Here is a 15,952-nt window from a genome sequence, read left to right on the forward strand (position 1 = left end):
CACCAGCCAGGAGGAGACACGTGGCCCCACTGAGAGTCATGGCGGGAGGAGAGGGTGAGGCTCCAGCAACCATTGAAGTCACTCCTACTGCACAGGTGTCCACACATCAGTCCAGCAGCACTCGCAGCCACCAACGCGCTTCCAGCAGTGCAGGTCCACCTGGAGAGGGCACTGTGTTCCGTGGCCTTGAGGGGAGCATGGTGCGCATCCAGCGCATGCAGGGCAAATCGATTCAGGCCTGCCACCGCCAGTTTAGGATCCTGAATCAGCAAATGGGAGACATGGGCAAGGGCATCAGTGCTATAGTTGAAATAAACAGGGAGGTTGCTAAGGCCAACACTGACATGACCACCGCCATCAAACAACTGTGCGAAAAAATGGATGCCCAGGAGCAAACAAGGCGCAGGGATGCGCGTGTGCACAACAGGGCAATGCACCGGCTGGCCATGGCAACATCCCAGCTATGCCGTAGGAGCGCCAACATGCAAGAAAGCCTCACGCAGAACACCGCGGAGGTAACCAGGGGCATGGCCAGGATGACCAGTGCCCTGGAGGCCATGATAATCTCCCATACTGCTGCGAATCCTGCCCTGGATGTGGCTGAGGCATACGACAGCAGCAGCCGCAGCAGCCCAGCTAGTGCAGTTGTTGAGCCACGCCGGAGCACCAGGCGCTCAGCTGAGCCTGCTGGCCATGCCGAAGGGAGTGAACCACACCCCAGTGGGTCTGCGAAGCGCGCCCGTAAATGACATTTACTGTGTGGGTGAGGCAACCTGGGACATTAGCAGTCCCCACGTTCTAAAAGTTATTATTTGTTCAACATCAGTGCATTAACGTTGTGGCAACATTAATAATACTTTTTTCACATTCACAAGCTGTCTGTGTCTCTTTACTCACTCAGAAATAGTTGTCTGTTATCTCCTCACGTCTGTATCTGCCATCACTTGGTGTTGACACTCCAGCAGGTTGTCTGTCAGGCACAGCATTGTCGTCGTCATGATCCTCGTAGTCAGACAACTCCACCTCAGTACCCTTCCTCACACCCAAGTTGTGCAACATGGCACAGGCAGCAATTATCTTGCAGCAGGTGATGGGGGTATACTGCCTTGCACCTCCACTCTTGTGAAGGCATCTAAATCTGCTCTTCCAGATGCCAAAGGTCCGTTCTACCACATTCCGTGTACTTTTGTGGGCCCGGTTATACCTCCTTTGGCTGGGTTTGGAGGGGTTGAGGTAGGGAGTGAGGATAAGTGAACGTAGGGCATATGCACTGTCTCCTAAAAGGGAAATGGGAATACATTACTCAAATGCATACTTGTAATTCTCACTGCAATAGGTGTTGAAGGGGTCGCACACTGTGCTTACCTATGAGGTATCCTTCGCCAAATTCCCCTGCAGACAGCCGTGCATAGTTCCGCTGTTCTGAAAAATATAGGAGTCGTGGGTACTCCCAGGGAATTTCGCAACAAGGTCTGTGATGACGAACTTCACATTGCAAATCACCTGTACATTGATGGTGTGGGTGGACTTCCTATTCCGGTAGATGTATTCTGTGGCAGCAGGGGGACAAAGGAGGATGTGCGTGCCATCAATGCAGCCGATGATATGGGGAAATCTAGCCATCTGGTAGAACTCGGATTTGGTTTGAACCAGTTCAGCATGGGTGGATGGAAAAGAAATGTAATGCTCCATCTTATGCAAGGAATTTTTCGAAAAACCTTGAGAGGCTGCTCTGGGTCACCCCACCCACCGCAGCAACCACGCTCTGGTAGCTTCCTGACGCCAGCAGGTGGAGGCTGCACAGCACCTGTACATGGGGTGGAATTGCATGTGCCCTTGGGGTGGTGTGCTGCAACAGTGGTTGTAGGTCCCTGATGAGCTCCAAGATGGTGTCTGGAGCCAACCTGTACCTATGCAGTATCTCTTCCTCTGTGAGCATGAACAGGGTCACCCTCTGCCTGTAGACCTGCTCCTGTCTCAGCCATTCCCTCTCTCCTTCCTCCTGTAGCCGTAGCCGTCTTGCAATGACATAAAATGCCGCCATTGTGCAAATAGAATTGCATTTTGGGTCCATTTTTATAGGCTGCACCTGGTTACCACCTGATTTGAATCCATGGTAAATACCGACTCTTAAATACCGAATTTGAAGCAAATTCGGTATTTCAGAGCCTCCCTACATCTCAATCTTCAATTTTACCTATTCTTAATTACCGAATCGGTATTTTACCGATTCGGTAACTTTACCGAATCGGTAATTTTACCGATTCGGTAAATATTCCGACTTGGTATTTTACCGATTCGATAATTTTACCGATTCGGTGAATATTCCGACTCGGTATTTTACCGATTTGGTAAATTTTCCGATTCGGTAAATTTACCGATTCGGCCTAATTTCTCTCACCTACATACCGATCGCTCAATACCGGTCGGTAACGGCCGAAAATCGGTATTTTCGGCCGTTACCGACCGGTAAGGGGCTACCTACATCTGGCCCAAAGGCTTTTGTGGACTATGCAGGCCACTACCGTACATGCATCATCACTCAACAGAAAGTTTTGTGCGTTGGTTAGTCTGGTTAAATATTCAGCGTTCTGCATATGTAGTATGAGTATGAGTCTGCATGCAGTAGTATGCACAGAGACTTTCAATGGCCATAGCTCTATGCTGGGGTTCCCCTTAGGTATGATATTTCCATATTCTTAGATTGAAAGTCCTCAACCGAATTTAACATCCTTGAAACCATGATCCAGTGCTGAGTCCCAATGTATAGCTGGCCATTTGGTCAGCATTGTTTATCTATTTTAGAAGGTTGAGGTTTTTTCCAGAAATGAAAATAAAGGATCATGGACTGGATGATCAAAGTTTTTGTGAGTTGCAATCCTTTCTCAAAATGGTTTCTGACCATTAACATGGCCTTGTGCAATGCGGCAAGTGTTGCTAAGTTTGAGTTCATTAAACTTGTGCAGCTTACCAGATGTTTTCTGTATTCATTTTTTGTGATTTAAATTTGCATTTCCCAAATTATTAATTCTATTTATAGTTCTTAATTTATATTTACTAAACATTGAGAAACTGTGAATAGTTGCACAAACAGCAAATAGCATGTGCACTTTACAATGAAGCGGAAGCAGGTAGTGACCATGTGCAGAGTATAAAACGCAAAGCTAACTTTTATAATGACATCACTTTATGCGATGTTGAGGAGGAGAAGAAATTCGAAATTTTGTAGCCATGAGGGGGCAGATTTACTAATATTTCACGCAATGAAGCGCAGTAAGGCAACTTGATGCACTGCATTTCGTGAAAGGGAGACAACAGAAATGCACCATATTTACAAAGATTTCTGCTGCCTTCCTTCGTCGTGCACTATGTGGTGCCTGGGGATGTACGACGTTACAACGCATACTATTACAACGCATGTTTTTACAACGCATTTTTTACAACGTAAAGTATACTACAACGCTATATTTTACAACGAATACTATTACAACGCATTATAGATTAAGTAATAGAAAAGTACTATTACAACGAAAACTGTTACAACGTATACTTTTACAACGCATTTAAATGTTTTTTTTTTTTTTTCATATATAAAATCTGGGACGGGATGCAGGGAAATTAGGGGTTTTGGGTGGGGAAGTGTTTTAAAATGTGGAGAAAAACTGCACGGTAATTCTCATAAATTATCGATTGTCTAAAATAAATACTCGAGTAACAAAATTAATACTCGAGTAATAATTTTTTTATAGAAATATAAAATCTGGCACGGGATGCAGGGAAATTAGGGGTTTTGGGTGGGGAAGTGTTTTAAAATGTGTTAAAAAACTGCACGGAAAACATCAAAAATTAACGATTTCTTAAAATAAATACTCGAGTATCAAAATTAATACTCGAGTAACTAATTTATTACTCGCATTTCGAATATTAACTAATTTTACTGAAAGAAAAATTATCTTTCCTTTAAAATGTCCTTTAAATAATATAAACAATTATTAAATAAATAACACATAAACATTTTATTTTAACTAAAAGTGATTACTTATATAAATCGGCCATTTTACGTACTGATGTTTACAGAGAAGTCCTTCAACTATTTTGTTGACATTAAAGATAAACATTACTCTCAAAATGGATGCCAGAAACGGAACGAAAGTATGAAAACATAACTTGAAAATGAAAGATTTTAAATTATAAGTTTCCACATTATAAGTCTTATTATAAAATTAGAATTCTAATGGTGTAAATTAAAAAATTAATGATGGTACTGAGTAAAACATATAAATATGAGCAAGACACCATTTTACGTGCAGTTGATTATCAACTCCCAGAGTAAGCAGACATCAAAAGGTGACTCTCTGACCTCTTGAAGTAGATAGCAGCAGTAGCCAACTTTTAAGCGTTTATTCAATGATATTCAAGTAAGTACTTAAAACGAAGTAATAAATATTTATATAGAACATTTAATCAAGAATAATTTAATCATGAATAATTTAAAAATTTAACTTTTATTAACACGATTATTATTACTATATTAGCCATTATTTTTAAACATATCAGATTATATTTGCAAAGTCCTCTCAATAATCCATTTGAAATATAAATATAATTTGTATGAAAACGATATTAATATTTCATGTGACATTAATTTATTCAGAAATTGATATAACTTTTTTTAAGCAACAACAATTTTTTATTTCTTTCTTAAACAGTTCTCCAAACAATTCTCACTAATACATAAGCTTCTTTTCAACTCAAGCTAATTTTCTACAAATCAACATATCTCAGAGCGACTTATAATAAGGTATTTTTATAACGATTTACCTAAAAACATGACTAAATATTTACCAATCATTACTAGAAAATAATCCATAGCTATATTTTATTTTTTTCATACAGATAAACCAACTAGGTTTACGAAAAACATCCTTTCAATTTACAGCAAGAAATTAATATTGTTAAAAAGGTAAAATTTTTAACCATTAGAAATACGAATAAATTTCAGAAAGCAGTTATCATTATTTCAAAAATATATTTTTGATTTTTCTGAAATAAATTTTCAAATTCATTTCAGATACTGGAAATTATTTTTTGAAGCCCTCTCCTCAAGACTCAAACTGAGAATATACCTCGACTAACAAAGCCAAAGAAAAATATTTAAATAAATACAATTGTTATTAAGGTAAGTGCTGGATAGTGTAAATATTCTATTTTATTTTTTATAAAAATGCATCATTAAAGAAAGTGAAGGATAGTGTAGAGATTCTTTTTTGTATTCTAAATCCATGAAAGTGCTTCTATTTAGTAAGTGCTTGTTAGTGTAGTAGTGCCACTTACTATTCCAACTCCATGAAAATGCATCAGTATGATAAGTGCTGGATAGTGTAGGGTTGTCAGTTAGTATTCTTACTCCAGGAAAGTGCATCAGTAGATTAAGTGCTGGATAGTGTAGGGGGGCCACTTAGTATTCCAACCCCATGAAAGTGCATCAGTAGTGTAAGTGCTGGATAGTGTAGGGGTGCCACTTACTATTGTAACTCCAGGAAAGTGCATCAGTAGGGTAAGTGCTGGATATTTTAGGTTTGTCAATTACTATTCTAACTCCAGGAAAGTGCAACAGTAGGGTAAGTGCTGGATAGTGTAGGGGTGCCACTTACTATTCTAACTCCAGGAAAATGCATCAGTAGGGTAAGTGCTGGATAGAGTAGGGATGCCAGTTACTATTCCAACTCCAGGAAAGTGCATCAGTAGGGTAAGTGCTGGATAGTGTAGAGGTGACACTTACTATTCAATACTCCAGTAAAATGCAACAGTAGGGTAAGTGCTGGATAGTGTAGGGATGCCGCTTACAATTCTAACTCCAGGAAAGTGCATCAGTAGGGTAAGTGCTGGATAGTATAAGTGTACCAATGTGTATTCTGATGTGTAAAATAAATGAGACATGTGTTAAAAATGTGTACATTCAAAAAACATGTTTTATACCAAAGTGAAAAAGAATCATTTATTATCTTGCCGTACAATCACATTTTTTAAATAATACAATAACATGAAAAATTTGGAAACATATGAAACAATCTCTATTTTTTTTTTTTTAGAATCCAACTTGAAGTTCCAAACCAGAGAAAACAATCAACCAACAACCAAAACAAACATAAAGTAGAAGACCAGGAAGAGCAGCAAGAAGCAAACACCAAAAACCCAAGGTAATTTATCATAAAAGTCACCTTTAAATCACATAATAATGACCAAAATATAGATATATCCATTTTTAAAAAAACAGAGAAATATCATCAGAATAGTAAGTGCTGTTTAATGTAAATGAGTCACTTTCAAATTGAACACCATCAAATTGAATCAGCAGGATTAATGTTAAATATTTAAAAGTTTAAATTTGTTATGTAACCCAGTGAAAAGTGCTAGATTCTGGTAAGTGCTGGATAGTGTAGGAGTGCCACTTACTATTCTAACTCCATGAAAGTGCATCAGTATGGTAAGTGCTGGATAGTGTAGGGGTGCCACTTACTATTCTAACTCCAGGAAAGTGCATCAGTAGGGAAAGTGCTGGATAGTGTAGGGGTGCCACTTACTATTCTAACTCCAGGAAAGTGCATCAGTAGGGTAAGTGCTGGATAGTGTAGGGGTGCCACTTACTATTCTAACTCCAGGAAAGTGCATCAGTAGGGTAAGTGCTGGATAGTGTAGGGGTGGCACTTACTATTCTAACTCCAGGAAAGTGCATCAGTAGGGTAAGTGCTGGATAGTGTAGGGGTGCCACTTACTATTCTAACTCCAGGAAAGTGCATCAGTAGGGTAAGTGCTGGATAGTGTAGGGGTGGCACTTACTATTCTAACTCCAGGAAAGTGCATCAGTAGGGTAAGTGCTGGATAGTGTAGGGGTGCCACTTACTATTCTAACTCCAGGAAAGTGCATCAGTAGGGTAAGTGCTGGATAGTGTAGGGGTGGCACTTAATATTCTAACTCCAGGAAAGTGCATCAGTAGGGTAAGTGCTGGATAGTGTAGGGGTGCCACTTACTATTCTAACTCCAGGAAAGTGCATCAGTAGGGTAAGTGCTGGATAGTGTAGGGGTGCCACTTACTATTCTAACTCCAGGAAAGTGCATCAGTAGGGTAAGTGATGGATAGTGTAGGGGTGCCACTTACTATTCTAACTCCAGGAAAGTGCATCAGTAGGGTAAGTGCTGGATAGTGTAGGGGTGCCACTTACTATTCTAACTCCAGGAAAGTGCATCAGTAGGGTAAGTGCTGGATAGTGTAGGGATACAATTTTTTATTCTAACTCCAGGAAAGTGCATCAGTAGGGTAAGTGGTGGATAGTGTGGGGGTGGCACTTACTATTCTAACTCCAGGAAAGTGCATCAGTAGGGTAAGTGCTGGATAGTGTAGGGGTGCCACTTACTATTCTAACTCCAGGAAAGTGCATCAGTAGGGTTAGTGCTGGATAGTGTAGGGGTGGCACTTACTATTCTAACTCCAGGAAAGTGCATCAGTAGGGTAAGTGCTGGATAGTGTAGGGGTGCCACTTACTATTCTAACTCCAGGAAAGTGCATCAGTAGGGTAAGTGCTGGATAGTGTAGGGGTGCCACTTACTATTCTAACTCCAGGAAAGTGCATCAGTAGGGTAAGTGCTGGATAGTGTAGGGGTGCCACTTACTATTCTAACTCCAGGAAAGTGCATCAGTAGGGTAAGTGCTGGATAGTGTAGGGGTGTAACTTACTATTCTAACTCCAGGAAAGTGCATCAGTAGTGTAAGTGCTGGATAGTGTAGGGGTGCCACTTACTATTCTAACTTCAGGAAAGTGCATCAGTAGGGTAAGTGCTGGATAGTGTAGGGGTGCCACTTACTATTCTAACTCCAGGAAAGTGCATCTGTAGGGTAAGTGCTGGATAGTGTAAGAGTGCCACTTACTATTCTAACTCCAGGAAAGTGCATCAGTAGGGTAAGTGCTGGATAGTGTAGGGGTGCCACTTACTATTCTAACTCCATGAAAGTGCATCAGTAGGGTAAGTGCTGGATAGTGTAGTGGTGCCATTTACTATTCTAACTCCAGGAAAGTGCATCAGTAGGGTAAGTGCTGGATAGTGTAGGGGTGCCACTTACTATTCTAACTCCAGGAAAGTGCATCAGTAGGGTAAGTGCTGGATAGTATAAGTGTACCAATGTGTATTCTGATGTGTAAAATAATTGAGACATGTGTTAAAAATGTGTACATTCAAAAAACATGTTTTATACCAAAGTGAAAAAGAATCATTTATTATCTTGCCGTACAATCACATTTTTTAAATAATACAATAACATGAAAAATTATGAAACATATGAAACAATCTCTATTTTTTTTTTTTAGAATCCAACTTGAAGTTCCAAACCAGAGAAAACAATCAACCAACAACCAAAACAAACATAAAGTAGAAGACCAGGAAGAGCAGCAAGAATTAAACACCAAAAACCCAAGGTAATTTATCATAAAAGTCACCTTTAAATCACATAATAATGACCAAAATATAGATATATCCATTTTTAAAAAAACAGAGAAATATCATCAAAATAGTAAGTGCTGTTTAATGTAAATGAGTCACTTTCAAATCAAACACCATCAAATTGAATCAGTAGGATTAATGTTAAATATTTAAAAGTTTACATTTTTTATGTAACCCAGTGAAAAGTGCTAGATTCTGGTAAGTGCTGGATAGTGTAGGAGTGCCACTTACTATTCTAACTCCAGGAAAGTGCATCAGTACGGTAAGTGCTGGATAGTGTAGGGGTGTCACTTACTATTCTAACTCCAGGAAAGTGCATCAGTAGGGTAAGTGCTGGATAGTGTAGGGGTGCCACTTACTATTCTAACTCCAGGAAAGTGCATCAGTAGGGTAAGTGCTGGATAGTGTAGGGGTGCCACTTACTATTCTAACTCCAGGAAAGTGCATCAGTAAGGTAAGTGCTGGATAGTGTAGGGGTGCCACTTACTATTCTAACTCCAGGAAAGTGCATCAGTATGGTAAGTGCTGGATAGTGTAGGGGTGCCACTTACTATTCTAACTCCAGGAAAGTGCATCAGTAGGGTAAGTGCTTGATATTGTAGGGGTGCCACTTACTATTCTAACTCCAGGAAAGTGCATCAGTAGGGTAAGTGCTGGATAGTGTAGGGGTGCCACTTACTATTCTAACTCCAGGAAAGTGCATCAGTAGGGTAAGTGCTGGATGGTGTAGGGGTGCCACTTACTATTCTAACTCCAGGAAAGTGCATCTGTAGGGTAAGTGCTGGATAGTGTAGGGGTGCCACTTACTATTCTAACTCCAGGAAAGTGCATCAGTAGGGTAAGTGCTGGATAGTGTAGGGGTGCCACTTACTATTCTAACTCCAGGAAAATGCATCAGTAGGGTAAGTGCTGGATAGTGTAGGGGTGCCACTTACTATTCTAACTCCAGGAAAGTGCATCAGTAGGGTAAGTGCTGGATAGTGTAGGAGTGCCACTTACTATTTTAACTCCAGGAAAGTGCATCAGTAGGGTAAGTGCTGGATAGAGTAGGGGTGCGACGTACTATTCTAACTCCAGGAAAGTGCATCAGTAAGGTAAGTGCTGGATAGTGTAGGGATGCCACTTACTATTCTAACTCCAGGAAAGTGCATCAGTAGGGTAAGTGCTGGATAGTGTAGGGGTGCCACTTACTATTCTAACTCCAGGAAAGTGCATCAGTAGGGTAAGTGCTGGATAGTGTAGGGATACAATTTTTTATTCTAACTCCAGGAAAGTGCATCAGTAGGGTAAGTGCTGGATAGTGTAGGGGTGGCACTTACTATTCTAACTCCAGGAAAGTGCATCAGTAGGGTAAGTGCTGGATAGTGTAGGGATGCCACTTACTATTCTAACTCCAGGAAAGTGCATCAGTACGGTAAGTGCTGGATAGTGTAGGGGTGTCATTTACTATTCTAACTCCAGGAAAGTGCATCAGTAGGGTAAGTGCTGGATAGTGTAGGGGTGCCACTTACTATTCTAACTCCAGGAAAGTGCATCAGTAGGGTAAGTGCTGGATAGTGTAGGGGTGCCACTTACTATTCTAACTCCAGGAAAGTGCATCAGTAAGGTAAGTGCTGGATAGTGTAGGGGTGCCACTTACTATTCTAACTCCAGGGAAGTGCATCAGTAGGGTAAGTGCTGGATAGTGTAGGGGTGCCACTTACTATTCTAACTCCAGGAAAGTGCATCAGTAGGGTAAGTGTTTGATATTGTAGGGGTGCCACTTACTATTCTAACTCCAGGAAAGTGCATCAGTAGGGTAAGTGCTGGATAGTGTAGGGGTGCCACTTACTATTCTAACTCCAGGAAAGTGTATCAGTAGGGTAAGTGCTGGATAGTGTAGGGGTGCCACTTACTATTCTAACTCCAGGAAAGTGCATCTGTAGGGTAAGTGCTGGATAGTGTAGGAGTGCCACTTACTATTCTAACTCCAGGAAAGTGCATCAGTAGGGTAAGTGCTGGATAGTGTAGGGGTGCCACTTACTATTCTAACTCCAGGAAAGTGCATCAGTAGGGTAAGTGCTGGATAGTGTAGGCGTGCCACTTACTATTCTAACTCCAGGAAAGTGCATCTGTAGGGTAAGTGCTGGATAGTGTAGGGGTGCCACTTACTATTCTAACTCCAGGAAAGTGCATCAGTAGGGTAAGTGCTGGATAGTATAAGTGTACCAATGTGTATTCTGATGTGTAAAATAAATGAGACATGTGTTAAAAATGTGTACATTCAAAAAACATGTTTTATACCAAAGTGAAAAAGAATCATTTATTATCTTGCCGTACAATCACATTTTTTAAATAATACAATAACATGAAAAATTTGGAAACAGATGAAACAATCTCTATTTTTTTTTTTTTAGAATCCAACTTGAAGTTCCAAACCAGAGAAAACAATCAACCAACAACCAAAACAAACATAAAGTAGAAGACCAGGAAGAGCAGCAAGAAGCAAACACCAAAAACCCAAGGTAATTTATCATAAAAGTCACCTTTAAATCACATAATTATGACCAAAATATAGATATATCCATTTTTAAAAAAAACAGAGAAATATCATCAGAATAGTAAATGCTGTTTAATGTAAATGAGTCACTTTCAAATCGAACACCATCAAATTGAATCAGTAGGATTCATGTTAAATATTTAAAAGTTTACATTTTTTATGTAACCCAGTGAAAAGTGCTAGATTCTGGTAAGTGCTGGATAGTGTAGGAGTGCCACTTACTATTCTAACTCCAGGAAAGTGCATCAGTAGGGTAAGTGCTGGATAGTGTAGGGGTGCCACTTACTATTCTAACTCCAGGAAAGTGCATCAGTAAGGTAAGTGCTGGATAGTGTAGGGGTGCCACTTACTATTCTAACTCCAGGAAAGTGCAGCAGTAGGGTAAGTGCTGGATAGTGTAGGGGTGCCACTTACTATTCTAACTCCAAGAAAGTGTATCAGTAGGGTAAGTGCTGGATAGTGTAGGGGTGCCACTTACTATTCTAACTCCAGTAAAGTGCATCAGTAGGGTAAGTGCTGGATAGTGTAGGAGTGCCACTTACTATTCTAACTCCAGGAAAGTACATCTGTAGGGTAAGTGCTGGATAGTGTAGTTGTGGCACTTAGTAAAATAACTCTAGAATCTAGTATAAACATTAAATAATTTTTTTTTTTAAATAAAACAAATTTCTAGAAAACATATTAATTATCTTTTCTGTTTTTATTTTTTTCAACAGATAATGTCAAGCCAGGCCACAGCTTCTTATATTAAATCCAGGAAAGGGAACAGACTTCTTCAACATTGTGGATATATATATTGTAATGAAAGAATAAGTGAACCAAGGAGACATTGGAGGTGTGTACAATATTATTCTTCCCGTTGCAGCGGCAGAGCGGTTACTGTTGGTGACATCATAATAAAAACCACTAAACATAACCACTCTGCCTCTGCAATGGAGATAGAAATACGTCAAACAATTAACGAGATGAAAGATATTGCATCCACCTCCAATGAAACTCCTGGTTCTATTTTAAGAGAGGTTGCACAGCATGTCCCCGGTCATATTGCTTGCAATATGCCTATTATACCCAATTTGCGGAGAATTATCCAACGTAAAAAGCAGGCAAGTAACACAAACACAGTTACCCCTCAAACTTTTGCTGACATAAATATTCCTCATGACCTTACTCTGTCTTTCTCTAATGAACCTTTCTTACTCTATGACAACCAAAACCCTCTTAAACATATTCTAATTTTTAGTACTCCCTGCAATCTTTTTAAGTTAGAGAATACTGAAATTTGGATGATGGATGGGACGTTTAAATGTACACCCCATCCATTCACTCAAATTTACAGCATTCATGCACAAATTAACAAAAATGTAGTTCCCTTAGTGTATAGCTTACTACCAGATAAGCAATCTGCAACCTACACTGAATTTTTGACAGTGATTAAAGAGAAAACATCAGGCAAAAGTCCTCGGAAAATCATAATTGATTTTGAATTGACTATGATCAATGTGATCAACAAATTGTACGTGGATACCCAAATTCAGGGGTGTTTTTTTCATTTTTCCCAGGCATATTGGCGTAAGTTACAAAAAACATCCCTGGTTACAGATTACTGCTCAGATAGTAAGCTTCAATTTGAATTAAAAAAATTAACAGCACTTTGTTTTGTACCTCCTGAAAGTGTAGACGAATACTACACTGCAATTTCTGAATCAGAATATTATGTCGAAAATGAAGAAAAATTGGCTCCCTTGTTAAATTACTTTGAGGACACATGGATTGGACATCTAAGCCGATCAGGTCGCAGGAGGAAGACACGTTTCCATGTGGAGTGGTGGAACTGCTACTCAACCTGCTTAGAAGGAGGTGCTAAAACAAACAATGCCATAGAGGGATGGCACAACTCCTTCAGTCATACAATTGGTAAACATCATCCAAATTTCTACTCTTTTTTGAAAACTTTGAAGAAGGAGCAAAGTTTTCAAGAAATGAGACTTGCCCAAGCATTAACAGGTAGCCTAAATCCACGACCTTCTAAGCAAGCTAAGGAAATGTCTGAGAGACTATTGGGAGTACTTCAACAATTTTCGTTGACTGTGGCATTAGACTACCTGGAAAATGTTGCTAACATATTACATTTCTAATCAGTTTTCACAAATGTACTTTCCTGCTTTGATCTAAAAAAAAATTCAACATTTAATTAAATTGGCATTTTTGTAAACATTTTTTAAAATTATTTTGTCGGGTTCTTTTACCTGAATTTTTTTTTTTCTTCTATTCCACATTTTTGTCAAAGAAGGCAATTCCACAGGAATATTTTTATTTTTCAAAAAAAACCTTTAAATCAGAAAAAAGTCAATTTTCTCCACCTATTTGCAAAAATATGATGATATCCATCGCATTTAAAATGGAGTATATTTGGTATGAAAACATTTTGAACAATCCTTTTAAAATATTCCTTCTTTTCTCACCACTTATTTTTTCCAAAGTGATGCTTTTTTTATCAAATGTTTAATATCTACAAAACATTGCTTTAAAGTATAATTTTATGACAGTATTTGTCATATATTCAAAAATTCGAACTAAACTTCGTCTTGGTAAGGTCAGTAATGCATTGTTCATTATAAGTTAATAATTATTTAAATGCCATAAAATTCCATCTATTTTTCTAACGTATTTAGTACATTTTTGTTAAAATGATTTCTTTTTTTTATCCAAACATGGACGTCTTTCGAAATAAGTACGTCTTCGGTACACAAATCCTTAAAACTTTTTCTTTTTTTGCAAAAATAATATTTTTCAAAAAATAACGATTCCAACCTGTATTTTAATTAATTTTCTTATCATATATCACATCCTAACTATTATTATTCTCACTAACTAAGTCAAATCTTATCGCATTCCAAATTTAAAAATATAAACAAAAACGCCAAGAAATATTTTTGAATTCCATGAACAAATAAATTTGTAAGCAATGCATCAAATGTACGCTGCAAAAGCAAAAGTACAATATACAACAAAATAAAGCTCTGAAACGAAAAATTCCAGGTCTTAAATAAAATATGAATCCCTTTTTTTTATCTCGTACAATTACAAATAAACATTTTTCAAATTTTCCAATATAAAAAAAAACGCCAAGAAATATTTTCGAATTGCAGACCAAATACATATTTAAGCAATGCATCAAATCTACGCTTCAAAAGCTAAAGTACAAAATACAACAAATTAAAGCTCTGAAACGAATAGTATCAGGTCTGAAAAAAAATATGTATCACTTTTTTTATCTCGTACAATTAGAAAGAAATAGATTTATTTATCAAATACCTTGAGAAAAGCAATCATTTTGGAAAAAACAACCAAACTATCCTATTTCTCCACTTCCAATCTTCGATCGATAACTATATCTAAGTTACATCAAAGCATTAAACGTTCAAAAAGTTTTCAATAAATCAAACATATATACTTATTTTCAATCTGTATCTATTACATTATTTCTTACATAACCCGACATAGACATATGCAAGTAATATGTTCGGCGACATGCTTAAAACCAAATCTATACATCTTTTAATAGCTACCGCAATCTCTCCTTATTCTTTTATTACAATATATATGTACATAATGTTTTTTACATTATAAAATAACTTTTTAAAGTTTCCTACCTGAGCGCAGATCAGCTTGCAGCTGCTTCCAGCAATCAATGCTATCCAAGATGGCCGCTAACGTCGACGTCAACGTAACAACGTCATCTAAAAAGTACCAAGATAAACAAAGGACTATTTGTTATACATTATTAAATAAAATATATTATATAATTATAATTATTAATTGGTGTTGTAAAATTTTTTAAAAATGTGAAATATGTTAATAAAAATCGAAAGTTTTTTTATATATTTTTTTCACAACAATAAAACAAATTTTTAAATAACGTTATTGTCTTTATATTTTTTTACTTCCTTAAATTTACTCTTAAAATAATGTATAGAGTATCATAAATAATGTTTTTGTTCACTTACCTGTATGCTGGTCTTGTTTTCATCTTCTCTCTCCTCCATCTGTTCTTTTTCGACCTTACTAATCCATTACGTTGCTTTGTATAGAGCGGTCATTGCAATAAAAGAAGGACTAAACCTTCCATTGAATTCAATGTGAAAGCGTGGGAAAAATTTCAAATATGTTTCTTATTGTATGTGCATCATTTGTAAAAAGTGATATATATTTTAAATAAATAATTTATCAATAATTTTTTTTTTAATAATAATATATTCCTTCGTAAAATAAAAAAATATTTTTTATAATTTAATTTTTTTTATTAATAAAAAAATTAACAATAAAACATTAATCACTTCAAATAGTTAAAACATTTATATTTTCGTAAACCTTAAATAATTATAAATGCTTGTATTAAAAAAATTGTAACATTAATGCAACATTGAATTTAAATAATTAAATAATTTATTATAATTATATAAAGTTCACTATTTATATTTTAAACATTTACTTTTTCTAAAAGGATACCTGAGTATTATTTCTTGTGGTAATACATTTTTTATCTTCATGTATCCAATATATTAATTAATTAATTTAAAAAAAATTATATATAATATATATATAAAACATTTTCATTTTATAAAAAGATACCCGAGTATTAATTTTTTAAACACTAATCCAACATTGATTTTAAATAATTAAATAATTTTCTATAATATATATAATGTTCTCTATTTATAGTTTAATCATTTACATTTTCTAAAAAGATACCTGAGTATTATTTATTTTATTAATAAATTTTTTAGCAACATGTATCCAATATATTATTTAATTATTTTAATAGAAAAAGAAATATAATATATATATAATACAATTATATTTTCTAAAAAGATACCTGAGTATTAATTTTTTTAACATTAATCCAACATTGATTT

At 36.9% G+C, this 15,952-nt stretch overlaps 1 long non-coding RNA gene across 1 annotated transcript; it reads left to right on the top strand.

Moving 5' to 3' along the window:
• Positions 1-5,070: 5,070 nt before the first annotated feature.
• On the top strand, positions 5,071-10,960 carry LOC144766707 (uncharacterized). Its single transcript, XR_013597891.1, has 4 exons — positions 5,071-5,179; positions 6,093-6,200; positions 8,365-8,472; positions 10,894-10,960. It is a non-coding gene; the product is annotated as an uncharacterized LOC144766707 (long non-coding RNA).
• Positions 10,961-15,952: the final 4,992 nt, after the last annotated feature.

Source organism: Lissotriton helveticus, chromosome 7, assembly GCF_964261635.1.
Source record: "Lissotriton helveticus chromosome 7, aLisHel1.1, whole genome shotgun sequence".
Taxonomy (NCBI): Eukaryota; Metazoa; Chordata; class Amphibia; order Caudata; family Salamandridae; genus Lissotriton; species Lissotriton helveticus.